Source organism: Chiloscyllium plagiosum, chromosome 24 (genome assembly GCF_004010195.1).
Source record: "Chiloscyllium plagiosum isolate BGI_BamShark_2017 chromosome 24, ASM401019v2, whole genome shotgun sequence".
NCBI classification, from domain to species: Eukaryota; Metazoa; Chordata; class Chondrichthyes; order Orectolobiformes; family Hemiscylliidae; genus Chiloscyllium; species Chiloscyllium plagiosum.
In genome coordinates, this window is record NC_057733.1 from 20,145,550 (window position 1) to 20,163,757 (window position 18,208).

The window sequence follows — 18,208 nt, forward strand, 5'->3', positions numbered from 1 at the left end:
CATGGACATGGAGGTCCTGGGCCTCCTTCACCGCCGCTCCCTCACCACCAGATGCCTGGAGGAAGAACGCCTCATCTTCTGCCTCGGAACACTTCAACCCCAGGGCATCAATGTGGATTTTAACAGTTTCCTCATTTCCCCTTCCCCCACCTCATCCTAGCTTCTAACCTCCAGCAACTCGATCCCCTGACCTGTCCGGACTTGTCCGACCTGCCCAGCTCCTTTTCCACCTATCCACTCCACCCTCTCCTCCCTGACCTATCACCTTCATCTCCTTCCCCACTGACCTATTGTACTCTATGCTACTCTATCCCCACCCCCACTCTCCTCTAGCTTATCTCTCCACGCTTCAGGTTCTCTGCCTTTATTCCTCATGAAGGGCTTTTGCCCGAAACGTCGATTTTGCCTGTCCTTGGATGTTGCCTGAATTGCTGTGCTCTTCCAGCACCACTGATCCAGAATCTGGTTTCCAGCATCTGCAGTCATTGTTTTTACCTTGGAAATCTGGTGAAGCAGGTTCAATTGTGGCATTTAACAGAGCATTGGATGATTACTTAGAATGAAATGGTGTGCAGCGACAGAGGACAGAAGGTGGTTGCAGATCCATATTGGTGGGTTAAGAACATGGGAACAAAATTTGGCAGGTGGCGTTTATTGTGGGGAAATATGAAGTTGTTCTCTTTGATAGGAAGAATTATAAAGCAGAATCTTACTTAAATGGAAAATAACTGCAGAATTCTGAAGGAAAGAGGGCTCTAGATTTTGAAGTGCATATGTCACAAAATATTAATATGCTGGAAATGTAAATAACTAAGAAAGTTAATGGAATGCTAGTCTCTATTACAAGAGGAATTAAACATGAAAGTAAGGTTGTCATGGTATGGAGGTGCCAGTGTTGGACTGGGATGTACAAAGTTAAAAAAACACATAACACTAGATTATAGTCCAACAGGTTTCTTTGGAAGCACTAGCTTTTGGAGTGCTGCTCCTTCAGGTAGTTGTGGAGTAACAACCACCTGATGAAGGAGTAGCACTCAAAAAGCTAGTGCTTCCAAATAAACCTGTTGGACTATAACCTGATGTTATGAAAGTAAGATTGTTATGCTTGAATTCCACAGGGCATTAGTGAGACCACATCTCAAATACTGTGTGCAGTTTTGGGTTCCTTCTTTAAGAAAAGGTATAAATGTGTTGGAGGTAGGTCAGAGGAGGTTTACCAGATTGATACCTGGAATGAGAAGGTTGTCTTAGAAAAGGTTATCCAGACTCAGCTTTTTCCACAGAACTTTAGTAGAGCGCGAGGTGACTTGATTAAAGTGAATATGATCCTGATTGGTCTTGACAAGGCAGACCTGGAAAGGATATTTCCTTTTGTGCATCAGTCCAGAACCAGGGGGTCATTGTTTTTAAATTAGGGGTCATCCGTTTAAATGAGGACTGTTTTTGTCTTTCAGAGAGTTAGGTTACTTTGGAATAGTCTGCTGCAGAAGTCAATGGGTGCAACATCATTGAATATTTTACAAAGATAGTTGGGCTCTTTTTTGGCAAGAAAATGAAAGGTTATCGGGGGAGATGGAATTCGAGACAGAAACAGATTAGCCGTGATTTTATTTGAATAATGGAGCAGGCTCAAGGGGTTAAGTGGCCTACCTATGCTCTTCATTCATATGTTGGTGTAAGGCTCCCAATCTGGAAGAAAAGCAGAAGTATGGAAAGCAACAAGGTGCCATGATGTTAGAGATCCTCTACTGATTAGATTATCTGGTTATACTCACCCCAGTAAGATTTTTTTTCCACCAGATCCACAATCCTAACTCCAGCCCTAAATATAAACAACACTGGGAGAAACTAGAGATAGAATCCTGATTCTAGTTACTTTTTTCTCAAACATGAGTTTAATGAATCCAAAGATTAATGCTAAAGATCAACTCTAAAGATTCCTCAACAAACAATCCTCAATCCTCCTGCCCAGTTGTTACACCTTTCTACCAGCTCCTTTGATTCCAGGCAAATGGACATGGACAAGACTGAAAACATTATTTCTGCTACTCATCATTAACAACAACAGTTGATCAGAGATTTATAAGACTCTGAGTGTAATGGGCTATGACAGGAAATTTGGGAGAATTGCATGTGAATTTCAGGGAGACCTTTCTCAATGTTGGAAACAACAAATTGTGTTTTCCAACAGTGTTCCAGATGTCAGGATGAGATTCTGGCCAGTGAGCAGCACAAAGGGGGATTATTATTTGTAATTCTCCTCATTAATAATGAATCTCACCTCATTACCAAGCAGTTTCCTGTTCCACCATGTGCTGGACAGAAACTAGACATCGAGAATTCCCAACATGAAAGTCAGAGTGGGTGCCCATCTCGCTGCTTGCTCCTCTGAATCGTCATCTTGGACACCCGGCGCATCATCTCAGGGCAGATGCCAGGACATCAACATACACACTCCATCTCCATAGACTTATGAAAATGTGGATGTACTGTACCTTTCAGAGATTTAGAAGCTAGCAGAACAGCCTGACAGCATGAAGTGTTCTCAATAAGGTAACAATATAACACTTGGTCAAAAGTTAGATTAGCTGGGTGGCCTGGAGATGACAAAACAGATTTGAATTCAGCCAATCAATTTATACCCCAAAAATACCAAATTCCAATCAAGTTTAATTTAGTATATTGACAATCTTAAAAGCCAATGACACAATCCGATGTTTTGGGGGTATAAGACCATGGAAAATTGAACAGTTGGGAGGAGAACTACCACACCACTAGCATGTATAGACGGCCCAAAAAATAGTTCACTTAAAGGTACCTTAATCGATCAGTGACCTGTGAAACAGAAATCCTTATGAAGAAGAAAAGAAGACCAAGCAATAGAAGATTTGACATCTGGCTGGATTTGAAAACTTGAAATTTTGGTAAACCTTAATTAGGGATTTTATCCGACTGGTATTATAGAAGGGAATGTAAAGGATAGGTTAGATGAAGAAATTGTAAGTAGTTGTTAGTTAATTATTCTCTGTTATACTTTAAGAAATAAAGTTGTTAACTTTTACTTTAAATAGTTCTTGGCCTCTCGAAGTATCACAAATTACTGCACAGGATAAATCTTTTCTGTGTTGCTGGTTTAAATTAAACAGGAGGGTTTACCCTGTGTCATAACAATAGACACTGCCATCAGACAAATGCCAACTTCTCCACGCTGACATGGCACACCTCTGATCGACTTATTGTACACAATGGCTCTGTGATGCTGAATTTTGGGGCATACCAACAACTATCAAGACGGCATTAGACGATTAGTTAGATGGGACTGGTGTGCAGGAATATGGGGAAAGGCAAGAGATTGACAGCAGGGGATAGACCAAATGTTGTCCTAATGGGCTGAATGGCCTCATCTGCACTGTAATAATTCTGTGATCGTTGGAATGCTGCAGCGAGCACAATTTCCATGTAAGGCTAGGCAGCAGCTCACTGATTTGACAAGGCTGCATTAAGGGATTGTTCATTTCTTCTCTTTGTGCTCATTCACTGAGTACCTATCTGGCTGCTCACAGCATTGCTGACTTGTCTTACATTTTTGTATGTTGCCCGCTTAGCTGGCAGAACTGTTTCATTGCCTTGCCGTTTAGAGCAGATACAAAACCAGGCAGCTGGACTTGCTGATTCGTTCCTGATGAAGGGTTTTTGCCTGAAACGTTGCTTTTCCTGCTCCTCGGATGCTGCCTGACCTGATGTGCTTTTTCACCACTCTAAACTAGACTCTGATCTCCAGCATCTGCAATCCTCACTTTTGCCTAGCTGGACTTGCTGGTCAGCTGCTACAGTCAGGGGTTTGGACATGTTACTGCAAGACTCAATGCTACGTCAATGTCATACCTGCCCCATGTATCGACATTTTACATGACAAACACAATGGATGTGCTGCAAGCAAATGGCCATGTCTTAAAGTTTAGAGGGAGCAGTCCACACTGCAGACCAGGGAAGCACCTGTCAGTCAAGGAGTCCTGGGTCAGTAAGTCAAGGTCGAGATGACCATACTCGTGTGTCCACACCTCTGCAGTTTGGAGGTGAGGAGCTGAATGTTGAGCACCCTACCACCTATCCTGCCCCTTCCAGTCCTGTTATGGCCCATTTTCTCCTAGATTGAGAGAAAGGAACTGATTAATATAAAGAAAATGGCTGCCGCATCTATAAGTGGTGCTACAGGCAGGAAAAGAGCGGTGACATGACCCCAGTGAGTGAAAATGCAGTGCAGAGGCCATGAATTTGCTTACTTCTTTCTTTGCCTATCTTAATAATTCTGTATATCACTTTTCCAATGTCCTCCAAGCTTTTCCTGACCTTCATATTTTTCACATGTAACTATTCCTACACCAATCCCTGCTTGACCCATCAATTCCATTTGTTCTGAGGCATTGACAATGATATGGATCTGTATGAAAGCTTCACACACAAATCCATTGATGGTCTCACCTCACTTGTATCCCAGCATTGCTGTATGCCCCATCCCAAATCCTCTGGTGCTTGGATATTGTTCATCTGGTATATCCTGCTATCAAACTCTGCTCCACCTTTAGCAGCAGAACCATAAGCCACTTTGCCCTGGTGCTTCGGAAACATTTAACTCTCCCTCTTCCTCTTTAACTCCCTCATCATGTCTGAATACCTTCCGTCTGCCAGGTATTTGACCTTCCTTATCTTCCTTGTCTCAAGTTCACTGCTCAAAGAAAGTTCTGACCCCCTTGTGCTCTGACACCCTACCCACTTGGCACCCTACACACCAGGCAGTCTAACCTGGCACCTTTCCCCCACCCACTTGGCACTATCCTCTTGGCACCAACATCTCCACAACAGATAGAACACAGAGGCAGGTCCCGATTCAACCACTACATACACTTGGCACCAATTTGATCCAGCACCAGCCTTTCAGCCAATTACTTGCCCAGAGTTACTATGGCAACATACACATTTTACAAGCTTTCTGAGGCTAAAGCTTTGGATATTGAATATAGAGTCTCCATTATCTATCCATTACATGGCTGACCAGGAAATTCTCCCATTCTTACTACCTGCTGTTGGTTTATATTGGAAGAATTTATAATTTGATCGACTATTTGGCTGGATTATGAATGCATCTTCCATGGCCAGGGAAAGCATCTTGAATCTGGAGCTTCTGGCTCAGAGGCAGGGGCACTAATCATTGTGTCAAAATAACCTAGGACCTATAACTTCCATGAAACAAATCTAAATATTTTTTCCTTCATTGAACCCCAATAAACATGTTCCAAATTAAAGATGGCACACAGATGATGATTATGATGTTATATCTGAATGTCAGAATATTGAGAACTTAATTGTTCATCAGAAGTCATTAATTAAATTAATACATCAGCTGGATTTTCCAAGGAATGATAGTCTCACACATATTGCTGCCCAAATCTTTATTTAATGAATCAAGAGGTCTCCAAATTTCTGATAGTGGAATCCAATGAGTGCTCCTTCAACAATACGGAATCACGTTTCCACTCTAACAAGTCCCTTGAAGCATGGAACAGTCAGGAGAAGGATAACTTTGTTCTTTTATTGCTGCACACTGTTGCTGTATTCTGTAACTTAAACATCCAGAATCCACAGGCAACCGCTTTGACAGCTCCTGTGAATGGGTTAGCAATTAAGAAATTTGCAAGGTTAAGGTTCCAATAAGATAGGGTGTCAAGTGGGTAGGGTGAAAGGTACCAGGTTAGGGTACCTGGTGTATAGGATGCCAAGTGGGTATGATGCTGTGGGTAGGACATTAGGTGCCCATGTGGGTAGGGTATCAAAGCAAAAGGTGGCAAGGGGACAGATAAATGATACTGTATTCATGGTAGGTCAGGGTGAGTGGGAGATGTTGTGCCTGGTGGGGGTGTTGGTTCCCATGGCATGGCAATGGGGTTTGGGTCCAGCAGTGGAGGAAGAGATGTCACATGTCTGCCAAAAGAGGAAGGGAGATCGAGAGTTGGCAGAGCACGGTGGCAGGGCATGGAAGGGTCGGATCTTGGGGAGCTGAGGTCAGGTCGTGTGCGTAGTGGTGGGTATCTGGCAGGGATGAGTGTGTGGAGGGATGTGGGGGGTGAGGAAGCAGGTTCTCAGTTTATTGGTAGGAGACTGCCAGATCTTGATTGTGGTGGTGTTGTGTCCCTGGGAAAACAGTAGTGTGTCTGGACAGGATTTGTGCAGTTTAAGGGGTGTTTCAGACGTGTAACTGAGGTGTGTGTTGTAGGTTGGACATTAGTTGAATTGTTATCCAGGAGTTAGACTAGGTTTTTTAATAATCTAACTTCTTATGAGTAACTATTCATCTGATATAAATCGCTACTTTTGGAGGTCCAGGTATTGAGGAATTACCCAGCAGAATCTTCATGGGAAATTCCTTTAGGGTGTGCTACGAATGGGATTCAGAGTCCCCATATTTATGCTTCAGAAGCGATTATTTGGCCATTGGAAATCTCAGGATTATTTATGTTCCACTTTAGATTAAAAAAAAGTGTAACCCACAATTTGCACTAGATGGCGCTCGCATCCCTTTTAATAATTGATACTGTTGATGTCTGGACTGTAGGGAGCAATAGAAAATTATCAAACCGCCAGTGATATTTTAACCAGTGCTTGTATCCAGTGTCTGTATGCAATTTACTCTTTATTTAAAAATTAAACAAGTCAAATAATCTGACAATTCAAGTTTTTATTACTAAATTCCTGCTTAGTTACATCATTACATTGTTACGTGCATTTCAGATTAAATGTTTGGATGACTTGTTTTATTACAACTCAAAATACTTATATTTTGTGGAATATAGGCGTGCGTCACCTCTTCTTTGAATAATTTGTGGAGTGTCGACTGGTTGGTCCAACATTTATTGCCCATCTCTACATGCCCTTGAGAAGGTGATGGTGAGTGGTCACCTTGAACCATTGCAGTCAAGATAGCTCTAGCTGGGTGAATAGGCTTTGTGGAGTCGGGGCTGAGTTATTTGCTACAGGATTCCCACCTTCTGTCCTGGTCCTGTAGCCACAGTTTAGGATCATAGAACCATAGAATCATATGGTACAAATAAGGCCCTTGGCCCAATGAGTCTGTACTGTCAAAAATACAAGACTACCTTCACTAGTCCCACTTTCCCGCGTCTGATATTTATTAGTATTTATTTAGCTAGTCCATTTCAGTTTTTGGTTAAAGGTAACCCCTCAGGATGTTACTAGTGGGGATTCAACGATTGTAATGCAATCAAATATTAGGGTGCAATGATTAGATTCTCTGTTGTTGGAGGTGATCATTATCTAGTTCTTGTGTCGCATGAATAGCCCAAGCCTGAATAATGTCTAGAATTTGCTGCATCTGGACTTGGACTGCTTCAGTATCTGAGGAGCCACAAATGGTGCTGAACTTGTGCAATCATCAGTGAACATCCCCACTTCTGACCTTATGATGGAGGGAAGGTCATTGATAAAGCAACTGAAGATGGGTGGGTTTAGGACATTACCCTCAGGAATCTGTGCAGTGACACCTGGAGCTGAGACCTCCAATAACCATAACCACCTTCCTTTGCACCAGCTTTGACACCAACCAGCAGGGAGATTCTCCCAAATGCAATAGTAACACCAGTTTTGCTTGGGTTCCTTGAAGCTACCATCAGCTTTGATAATAAAGATATTTACACAGATCTCACCTCTGGAATTCAGCTCTCTTATTCATGCTTGGAGTAAGGCTGCACTGAGATCTGGTACTGAGAGATCCCAAACAAAGCATCAGTGAGCAAGTTATTGCTAAACAAGTAGTGCCAAATGTCAAGTCCAAATACAAGTTGAAAAATAAACTTAGATCTGCCTGGCTGTCAAGAAGTTTATTCTCATTAGTGCTAGTGCTCTGATGGTAAAGGTTCAGATTTGAGATTTACCAACATGCACAGTTAGTTTTAAAGTCCAGCTATAAACCGTGTTATACCTGCTGTTTCTGTACTGAATCCATAAATTTGAAAGCAACCTGTATATAGTGAACAACCTCACAGAATATTGTAATTGCTTTTGCGATCATTTTCAACTTGCTTAATTTACTAAAGTGTCAATTTGCCCCAGCCTTCCCACTCTCATGTTTGTGTTAGTATGGTTAAATTCACTTGATCATGTCCCAGGCCACACCAAGGAAGTGCTGCATTGGTCGAGGTGACTTGCTTCAGACCTAAAATGGTTCAGCTGGATGTAAAAATCCCAAACCACTATCTGAAGAAGAGGATGGACATCTCCCAGAGGTTCTGTCTTAGTTCTTCAGTCAACATTAAGAAAGAAGTCATCGAGTTTTTGCTCACTATTGTTTATGCCTCAGGCATCTTTTCAGTATGTAAATTGGCTGACACATTGACCTTTAACACTGTCAACTGTATTCCATAGTAAAGTGTTTTGTTAGCTGTGCAGAACTTTAGGATGTCAGGAGGGTATACGAAGCATTATCAAAAATTAAGTTTTTTGCTTATTCAATAGAGCTTTATAATGAAAAATTAATTTATTTTCTCAATGCATCTGAACTATTTTAGAAGAATAAGACCACTTACATTAAGTCAGCATTTCCTTAGTATATTTTAGCAAAAATGGACGTTGTTCGTATTGAAGAGTCTGATTCCATTTGAATATGCAAGTAAAAGAGAAAACTTAGTATGAAATTGGACAGTTCCGTGATCAATGCTTCCACTTGTATTTTTGGTTACAATTTGGTGACAAAGTATAGATTTCAAAAGATTGCATTTCAAAGCTCTTTCCGAAAGCAGACTATAAATTAGTACAGTTATCTGACCAGTCAATGGCAATACCATGGGATTTCAGCACTGTCTTAGGCCGTTCTATGGTGCCCATAGAGGAAACAAAATTGTCACACAAAGCGTGAGACTATGATTGTCATGCGTACTTGTTTTATACAAAACTGCAATAGATTGTGTCAGACAAGCTTAGAATTAGAATTCCTACAGTGTGGAAACAGACCCTTTGGCCCAACAAGTCCACATCCACCCTCCGAAGAGTAACCCACCCAGACCCGTTCCCTTCTCCTACATTTTCCCCTAACTAATGCACCTAACCTACACATCCTGAACACTATGGACAACTTAGCATGGCCAATTCACCTGCCCTGCACATCTTTGTATTGTAGAAGGAAACCCATGCAGACACAGAGAGAACTTGCAAACTCCACACAGGCAGTCACCCAAAGGCGGAATTTAACCCAGGTCCCTGGCACTGTGAGGCAGCAGTGCTAACCACTGAGCCACAGTGCCTCTTCATTTTATAGCACTCAGCTCAGAGACAAAATGTTGTGGGTTCAATTGTCCTGTAATACTGAACTCTCTTGTGCTGTGCTGTGCTGTGCTGTAGTAATACTTCAAATCACACATCATTGATTTTATGCCAATTGGGATGTCCAGTGGTCCTGAAAGAATTACTTAAAGGGAAGTAATTATTAAAATTGAACAAGCTTCTCACTACTGAAATTACATTGAAAATGTTATCTGTCTTAGGCTTTCACTTTTCCTAGTCTTGTACTTGAGGGTTCTGAAAGAATCGGCTCTGTACCCGTTACTGCAAATATGTACATGGTGGAACAACCTGAATAAGGCAGGCATTTGTCTTTCATTGGCCACCCCAAGAGTTTGGTTGACACTGATGGCTCCTATGTATTTGTTGCTCAGTAAAGACAAGTGACTGATATTCAGAGAAACAGATCCTTATTCCCACGCCCTGTACACCCTCTTCAGAGGTTGTCCCTTCACACAATCACCCTGGAGCAACATGCTGCTCAACTGCTTGGCTCAACGCCCAGTGGCAACACCTTTGGATTCTATTCAGTCTCAATATCTAAAGATGTTGGTTGTTGGTTTTGTTTTGTGATATTGCCAACAAAACAAGAATGATTTTTTTTTCATACATCAGCATTTGCAATACAGTCAATTGACATAATTAATTAAAAATCAAAACAAACCTTTCCAAAATCAATGGGAGATTCCGGGTCATAGATATTTGGATACAGAAGTGAAGACTTGAATGGCACTGTACCAAATGGATCAGGTAGTACAGTGAATTCAAGACACGCCCACAGAATCTGTCAAAATTAAACTGCTGCAGTAACTTATATAAGGTCATGGTTTTGGAAGAGTCAATGATGAAGTTGCATAACCTTTATGCAATCTGTATTTGAATAGAGAACTGGTTATTCTTGCATGTTGTTCGAAAAGAGATGGATATGACATACTGGCTTCTCCTGTGTATACGGACCTGTTCGGATAAGGAGGAATGTGATGGGCACGTGAAAGTGCTCAAGAATGTCCTCATAAGAACAGGGTACAATGCTCAACTCATCGGCCGCTAGTTCCAACGTGCCACAGCGAGCAACCATAATGACCTCCTCAGGAGACAGACACGGACTGCAACAGATAGGGGCCTGTCGTTGTCGGTACTTCCCGGGAGCTGAACGACTATGCCATGTTGTACGCAGCCTTCAACACATTATCAATGAGAATAAGCACCTCGCCAAGACCTTCACCAAGCCTCCACTTCTCACTTTTAAGCAACCACCAAACCTTAAACAGATCATTGTTTGCAGCAAACTACCCAGCCTTCAGGATAACAACACCATTAAACCCTGTCTTGGCAGCCTCTGCAAAACGTGTCAGATTATCAACACGGGTAACACCATGACACAGGGGGACACCTCCCACCACGTACACAGCAAGTACTCGTAACTCAGCTAACGTTGTCTATCTCATATGTTACAGGTGTGGTACATTGGCGAGACCGAGCAGAGGCTACGACAATGGATGAATGGGCACCGTGCAACAATCACCAGACAGGGATGTTCCATCCCAGTCGAGGAACGCTTCAGGGGTCCAGGATGTTTGGCCTCAGATCTTCGGGTGAACATCTTCTAAGGTGGACTTCAGGACAAGCAACAACGCAGAGTGGCTGAACAGAGGCTGATAGCAAAGTTCGGTACCCATGGGAATGGCCTCAACCGGGACCTTGGGTTCATGTCACACTACAGGTGACCCCACTGCACTAAACCCTCTCTCTCACACCCATACACTCCTACATAATCACACACCCACAGACCGTCTCTCTCATATGCACAAACATACAAACCCCACACTCATACCGTCTCACAGACATATACTCCACACACTCACACACATACTTAACCAAACTTGTACATACACTCCATTATGTGCACTCACACCCACACCCACATACTCACATGCATACTCACTCTGCTGCTCCTACATGTGCACAGATATAAGTTTACGGGATACATTTATCTTTGCAGAATTGAATTTTATTTTGCTCAAAAACTGCACGAATCCATGTAAAACTCTATAAAACTCTACAGAAGATTTGTCAGTCTGACAGAGCATTAGGACACAGACAGACTTCACATCTATTGTTTAAAAAGCTGAACTATCTTGAGAATGTAATTTAAAAGAAGTTCAGAGATTTACTTATCAAGGAGCATATCCCATATCCCATTCTAAAAGAGGAAAGATTTAATCTAAAATTGTTTAATGTATCACATCTCTGTGACACTGGACTCTTTTGGCTAAAAGTTCTGCGATCATGATCTGATACTCCTCAACCACCTGATGAAGGAATGGTGCTCTGAAAGCTAGTGCTTCAAATAAATCTGTTGGACTATAATCTGGTGTTGTGTGATTTTTAATTTTATCCTTGTGTTTTGATTATGTCTAACTAACTAATTTTCATTGAACCTTTTGCTATCAAGCAAAAAGAAACCCTCTACCTTGTTAAGCAACATGAGTGTCTCTTCCGGTTAACACTGTACAGAAACAATGTTTTATTCGAAACTAATAAGTTTCATTTGCAATGTTGCCTTTTGTAACTGTGCACTTCATGGGCTGCCAATCCACATTTTTCTTTAATGTGGTTGATTAGTTTTCTTCTAAAATAACAGAAATGAGAATTAGTATCAGAGAAATATACACCCAGCCACAAACTACTGGTGGTCGCTACCTTAAATTACCTCAGCATCTGTCACAGTCATTACTATACCTCACTTTGTGGGTATTGTTTACTAAAACTCAATACTTTCTGCTAGGGGGTCTTCATGGCTCACAGATACTTTGGGCAGGACATTCCACATAGTCTAATGAGATACAATGCAAAATATTCTTCCTTTTTTCCTTCTCTGCCATCCCTCTGCCACACTGTCAAGATGCTGGGACCTGAAGCACAATGCAGTTGGATGGACAAATGATTGCCAATCTGAGCAATAAATAGCAAGCTCCTACCCTAACCCATTATCTAATTATATCCTAATCCTACTCCAAACCTTAACCTTAAACTTACCCAACCCATTACCCTACCTTGACCCATACCTTAACCCGACCCATTACCATAACCCGACTCATTACCCTAACCCGACCCATTACCCTAACCGTTTTCCTAATCCTAACCCTAATCCTAATTCTGATCCTAACCTTAGCCTAACCCTTACTCCAACCCTAACATTGCCTCAATATGGCTGCGCTGCCACATCACAATAAAAGCTTGTTTAAGAACCGGTCGTACAAAAATTCTGTAACGTGACATAAATTTGAGAAAATTGTTTTAAAAGGTTTAAGTGCATACAGTTTTATATAAACTTAGATAAGTAACATCAAAATCAAGTTCAATGGAATAACTTAGACCATCAGATAAATCCTCTGAAATCATATTGTCTTCATTCTAAAATCTTGAAGATCTTCCAATGTCATTGGCCTGAACGTTTTAAATATTTGCAAACTAACTCTGGAGGTTTTTACTTATATTTTACTTTTGTATTTTAGCATGATAGAGAAAAAACAATTGAAACAAATTCTCATGGAACTGAATCTGAAGTTCTACTGGAAAACCATTCTGTAAAATTTAGTATCTCACTGTGCTATCCAACATCCCTGATACACAAAATATCTTTGTATAAAGTTTAGTGCAATATTTGGCCACATAGCTGCACAGTCAGGGAAGGGAGTGTGTGAAACTTTACTGCTTGCATGCACTTCTTTTTGAAGTTTTGGGTTGATACATTTTGAGGTGTAGCTGTTGCTGTTTGTCAGTGCCAGAGGTATCACGGAGGTTTCTGATAGGGCAACAACAGAATGTAAATGTTAAATTCATGTCATTAACAGATTCATTTATTTTAGATAAATCTGTCTTTTAATCATTGGAGAATAGACATTCAATTTTCATAGAAGAAAGTCACCATGCTGAATTGATTGGTCACTGATCAGTAGCAAAATATTTCACATGTGCAGTGTGAACTTTGCAGACCTGGCCAAAATCAGGTCCAATCGTGTTCGATCAGATGATCTCAATCTCTAAGTTGAAGTTTTGAGACCCCCTGAGACAGAAACAAAGGTAGCTGGGGGGAATGGCTGAATTATACAGTGCAGGTCGTGTGCCAGTTTCAGGGCAATCCAATTCTGCCCCCAATTCAGGCTGATTACGATGTTTAAGATGTTCATTAAGAGCTAAAAGAAAAGTAAAAGTAGAATTTAAAAAATTTTCAAAGACATTAGGTTCAAAACATTTGTGTGTGAAATAACTCCACAGATGCCAGAACCTCAGTTTATAGATGAAATACTGACAATAAGATTTCACATTTTAAGAGTTAACAGAAGTGCTAATGATTAAATATTTTCCTGTAGATAATTTATATTTTAAACCATAGATCAAAACTTTCTCCCTTCTAATACAACTGATAAACCCACTTCACAGGTATTATTTATATTGCTCCTTAAGTACTCTTTCAATTCACTAAGTTCCATTCCAAATTGATTATTAGCTCCTGATCCTTTCCCAGCCTGGTAACTCTAACCACAGAGCTGCCTTTAATCAGTGAGGATCTTCCCTTGTGATTCTCCCTTTAGCATGCATGAGGCAATCTTTAAGCCTCCTTTCAAATCCTCATGCGTTTGGCTTTTCAATCCAAGTGCAAGCTCCCACCTGCATTACTCCACAATGAATCATGGAGACATTCTCTTCCAGTTACTCACTGTCTCACAGATCCTGGTACACAGTCTGTGTCTCTGACTTTCAGAAGTATCTTAGAAATCCTTTCCTTCTCAAAGCCAGTCTCCATCAGATCATGGAGGAGAAAGTGAGGACTGCAGATGCTGGAGATCAGAGCTGAAAATGTGTTGCTGGAAAAGCGCAGCAGGTCAGGCAGCATCCGAGGAACAGGAGAATCGACGTTTCGGGCATAAGCCCTTCTTCAGGAATGAGGAAAGTGTGTCCAGCAGGCTAAGATAAAAGGTAGGGAGGAGGGACTTGGGGGAGGGCGTTGGAAATGCGATAGGTGGAAGGAGGTCAAGGTGAGGGTGATAGGCCGGAGTGGGGTGGGGGCAGAGAGATCAGGAAGAAGATTGCAGGTTAGGAAGGCGGTGCTGAGTTCGAGGGATTTGACTGAGACAAGGTGGGGGGAGGGGAAATGAGGAAACTGGAAAAATCTGAGTTCATCCCTTGTGGTTGGAGGGTTCCTAGGCGGAAGATGAGGCGCTCTTCCTCCAACCATCGTGTTGCTATGGTCTGGCGATGGAGGAGTCCAAGGACCTGCATGTCCTTGGTGGAGTGGGAGGGGGAGTTGAAGTGTTGAGCCACGGGGTGGTTGGGTTGGTTGACCCAGGTTCAATTCCAGCCTCTGTGTGGAGTTTCACATTCCCCCTGTGCCTTTGTGGGCTTCTTCTGGGTGCTCTGGTTTCCTCCCACAGTCCAAAGATATGCAGATCAGGTGAATTAGCCATGCTAAATTGCCCATGCCGTTAGGCGCATTAGTCAGAGGGAAATGGGTCTGGGTGGGTTACTCTTTGGAGGGTTGGTGTGGACTTGATTGGCCGAAGGGCCTGTTTCTAAATCATAGGGAATCCAATCATAACAAAGGTGTCACTTGCTCATTGCAAAAACCTGTCCAGGGATATTTAATGTGGCGACATTGTTGCCTGGGAGATGTTGAAGACTGCACATGCTGGAAAATCTGAGTCGATAAAATATGGAGCTGGAAAAAGCACAGCAGGTCAAGCAGCATCAGAGGAGAGAAGAGTCAATGTTTTGGGCATGACCATTCATCAGTCCTGCTCCTCTGATGCTGCCTCACCTGCTATGTTTGTTCCAGCTCAACATTTTATCGATGTCATTGCCTTGCTGCTTAGTTCTGGCTGACTATCCTTTTTCCACCTCTCGTACATATATCAGAAGACTTACTGATTGATAATGGACCTGTTTGGGTGCATTGGAACATGCCTTCCATTGCCATCAAGTCCTGAGGTGGGACTTAAACCCAAGGCTTCTAACCCAATGGTGCCACAAGATCTCTTCATTACATACCTAACCATTCATCCTTGAGTCAAAGAAAACAAAAAAAATTGTATTTCAAGTAGCAAGGCTCAGCATAAAATGTAACTGCAGACACTGCTCAGTCTTACATGACAATAACAGCATTCATATTGCTCCTTCAACATACAAGGATGGGTGTAAGTGGTTTGCCTTTGGTGTAATATTGGAATGAAGTGTAGAAAAGCAGCATTATACTTGTCTCATCATATTTTGAAAGATGTGTCCCGTTCCAACCCAACAACAAACACAGCATGAACCATTTTTACGTCAAGAATAATCTGCATTACTGCCCTGTTTGAAGTTATGTAGAATCCTGAATAAGCTTTTTTTAATCTTTGTAACGAAGCAGGATAGTAGAGTAGAAAGACTGACAAAGTGCAGAGCAGTGAGCTTATTGGTAGGTAGTGAATAAATTGATTTTCCCCACTTTAAAGCTGGATTAAGAAAAAGTAAGAATTCTAGCCTGTTTTTTTTTGAAGAAAGAAACAAAATTACTTTTTCTCCTTGGCTTTAATTTAGGTTAAGAGGTTTTTGTTTAATAAAGGTGTGGCCCTGTGTTGCATGGCCTGCAGTATGCAGAAATCTTCCTGGCAGTCTGGATGATCACGTTGACAGTACCATCATATAGACTAGCTTGAGCACTAGGTTTTGGAGCTGAAACATCGGCTTGAGGCACCAGAGTACATCCTCAAGATTGCATGTATAGCATGATTTTAGATATAGTTATCCCATAGCTTAAGGAAGTACAGTCAGGGAAGAAATGGGTGACCATCAGTCAAAAGAAAAGAAGTCGGTATGTAGTCAAGGAAAGCCTAGAGTCCTTCTCACTCAGAACCATTTTTTCTCTGCTGGAAAATGCTGAACGTGGCTGTTCCTGTCTAGAGTTCAGCCAGATTATCGCTACACAAAGTGAAGGAGAAAAAGAGGAAGTGCCTCCTCCCTCTCCAATCTCATTTACAAATTCTAATCAATTATAAAATATTATTTTATTCACTGTGTAACTGCACCAGTCAATTTCTCTGAAGTTAATTTGTTCACTGACTACAGACACAGATACCTAACCAAACTACAACAAAATCTTCAAGAGACTAAATTTATGTTCAAAAAGGAAAAGCTGAATGGATGGTTCAAAGAAAAAAAGCTACAGAAGGTGCAACCTTATGGGAGGTTGAAAAAGGGTGGGGTGAATTAAGCTGAAGTCATTTGTCTTTTGTTGAGCTAGTTGTAATTTGCATCTGAAATAATTCTGCCTATAGTTGAAAGCTGAAAAAAAGATCACAATTTCAGATGAATGGGATCTTTACCTCAATTTCTGAGTCCTCATGTTAAATCTGGATAAAATGCCTATGAGAAGCTTGCATTTTAGGAGTTACAAAAGCTGGTTAATACATCAAAGTCTAAGAAACTAAAGTGGAACTGAAATGTGTTTCACTAGTTGAAAATTAATAAAAAATATGTACTCTCATTTATCTACATCTTTTCCTCTCAAAGAACTTGATGCAATAAATTGTTATTGAGATACAATGGCTGATCTAGATAAACAATGCGACTTCAATCCCTTTTTAACTGGCTTTGAAAAACTGTCTTTTACCTGCACATTATCAGAGAGCTGAGAAATTTATATCAATTCAACATTTAACCATGTTCCTGTTTCTGCATCCTTATTACCTGTTGTGTCCCTTCCATAAGGTAATTCCAATGGGTACTCAGTCAAATCACAGCACACATTTCATGCCAATTGTTTAAATCTATCCCTCTTTAATCATTTCATATTTGTATATTATGGAAATAATTGCATTAATAGAATATCTTTAATGTTGAAAATGTCTCAAGATAGTTCATAGGTGGTGCAAATTGTACAGTGTTTGAAATCTGGAAAATTATAAAAGGTCTTAATACTGTAGATTTTGCATTTGCCTTCTTTTGTGAAAGATAAATGAAAGTGAATGTTTCTGTCTCAGCAAGTGAACAGGAATGACATTAATATCAAGCATATATTTTAATGAATTACTTTTGTTCCTTGGACTGAGTGATCAGTTTCTATTTTAATTTTATTGCATTAAGTACCAAATTTGGAAAGGCTGCTTAGAAATGCATGTATGAAGTGTCTTTTACAACCTTTGAGTGTAATCAACCTTGAAGTGTAACAAAGGAATAGTAGCAGCTCATTTCACCTTCTGCACAATCTGCTTTTGTGAAGTCGGTGCAGGAATAAAAATATTGGCCTTGACACCTAGGACAATCCTCCTACCCTTCTTTACTGGGGCATCATCCTTACATTCACCTGATAGAACAAACACGACTGCACTTTAATCACTCAAATGACATGACATTGAAAATTGAGGGAGTTGTGTATTGTCCAATGAGAGTATCTAGATTTTGTGTTCACATCTTAAAGAACAAAGTCATGGCTGACAATATAGTTTATTTTGTTTCAATATGCATTCCCACATATTTAATGTTAATCTTAAATGGGATAAATCAATTTTTAAAAAAAATCATAATTAAAAGCATTGTTAAAAATAACTAAAATAATCACATTAGTTTAGAAACCTAAATGGCCCTTTATTTTTGAAATAAAATAACTGGAAGCTGAAATTGTAATTCACACTCCTATGCTGAGGCAGATTAAAGACAATGCCATAAGGATTTTCTGTGTAAAAATGACAAGCCACCACAAACTTTCCAGGGTGATGGCTCCAAGCCAAGAGGCTTCCTCAAATGGATGGAAATGGTTACAACTGCCTTTACTGACTGCAATAGTGAAGTGTGAACCTGCTTCTTGGAGGCATTTTCAGAT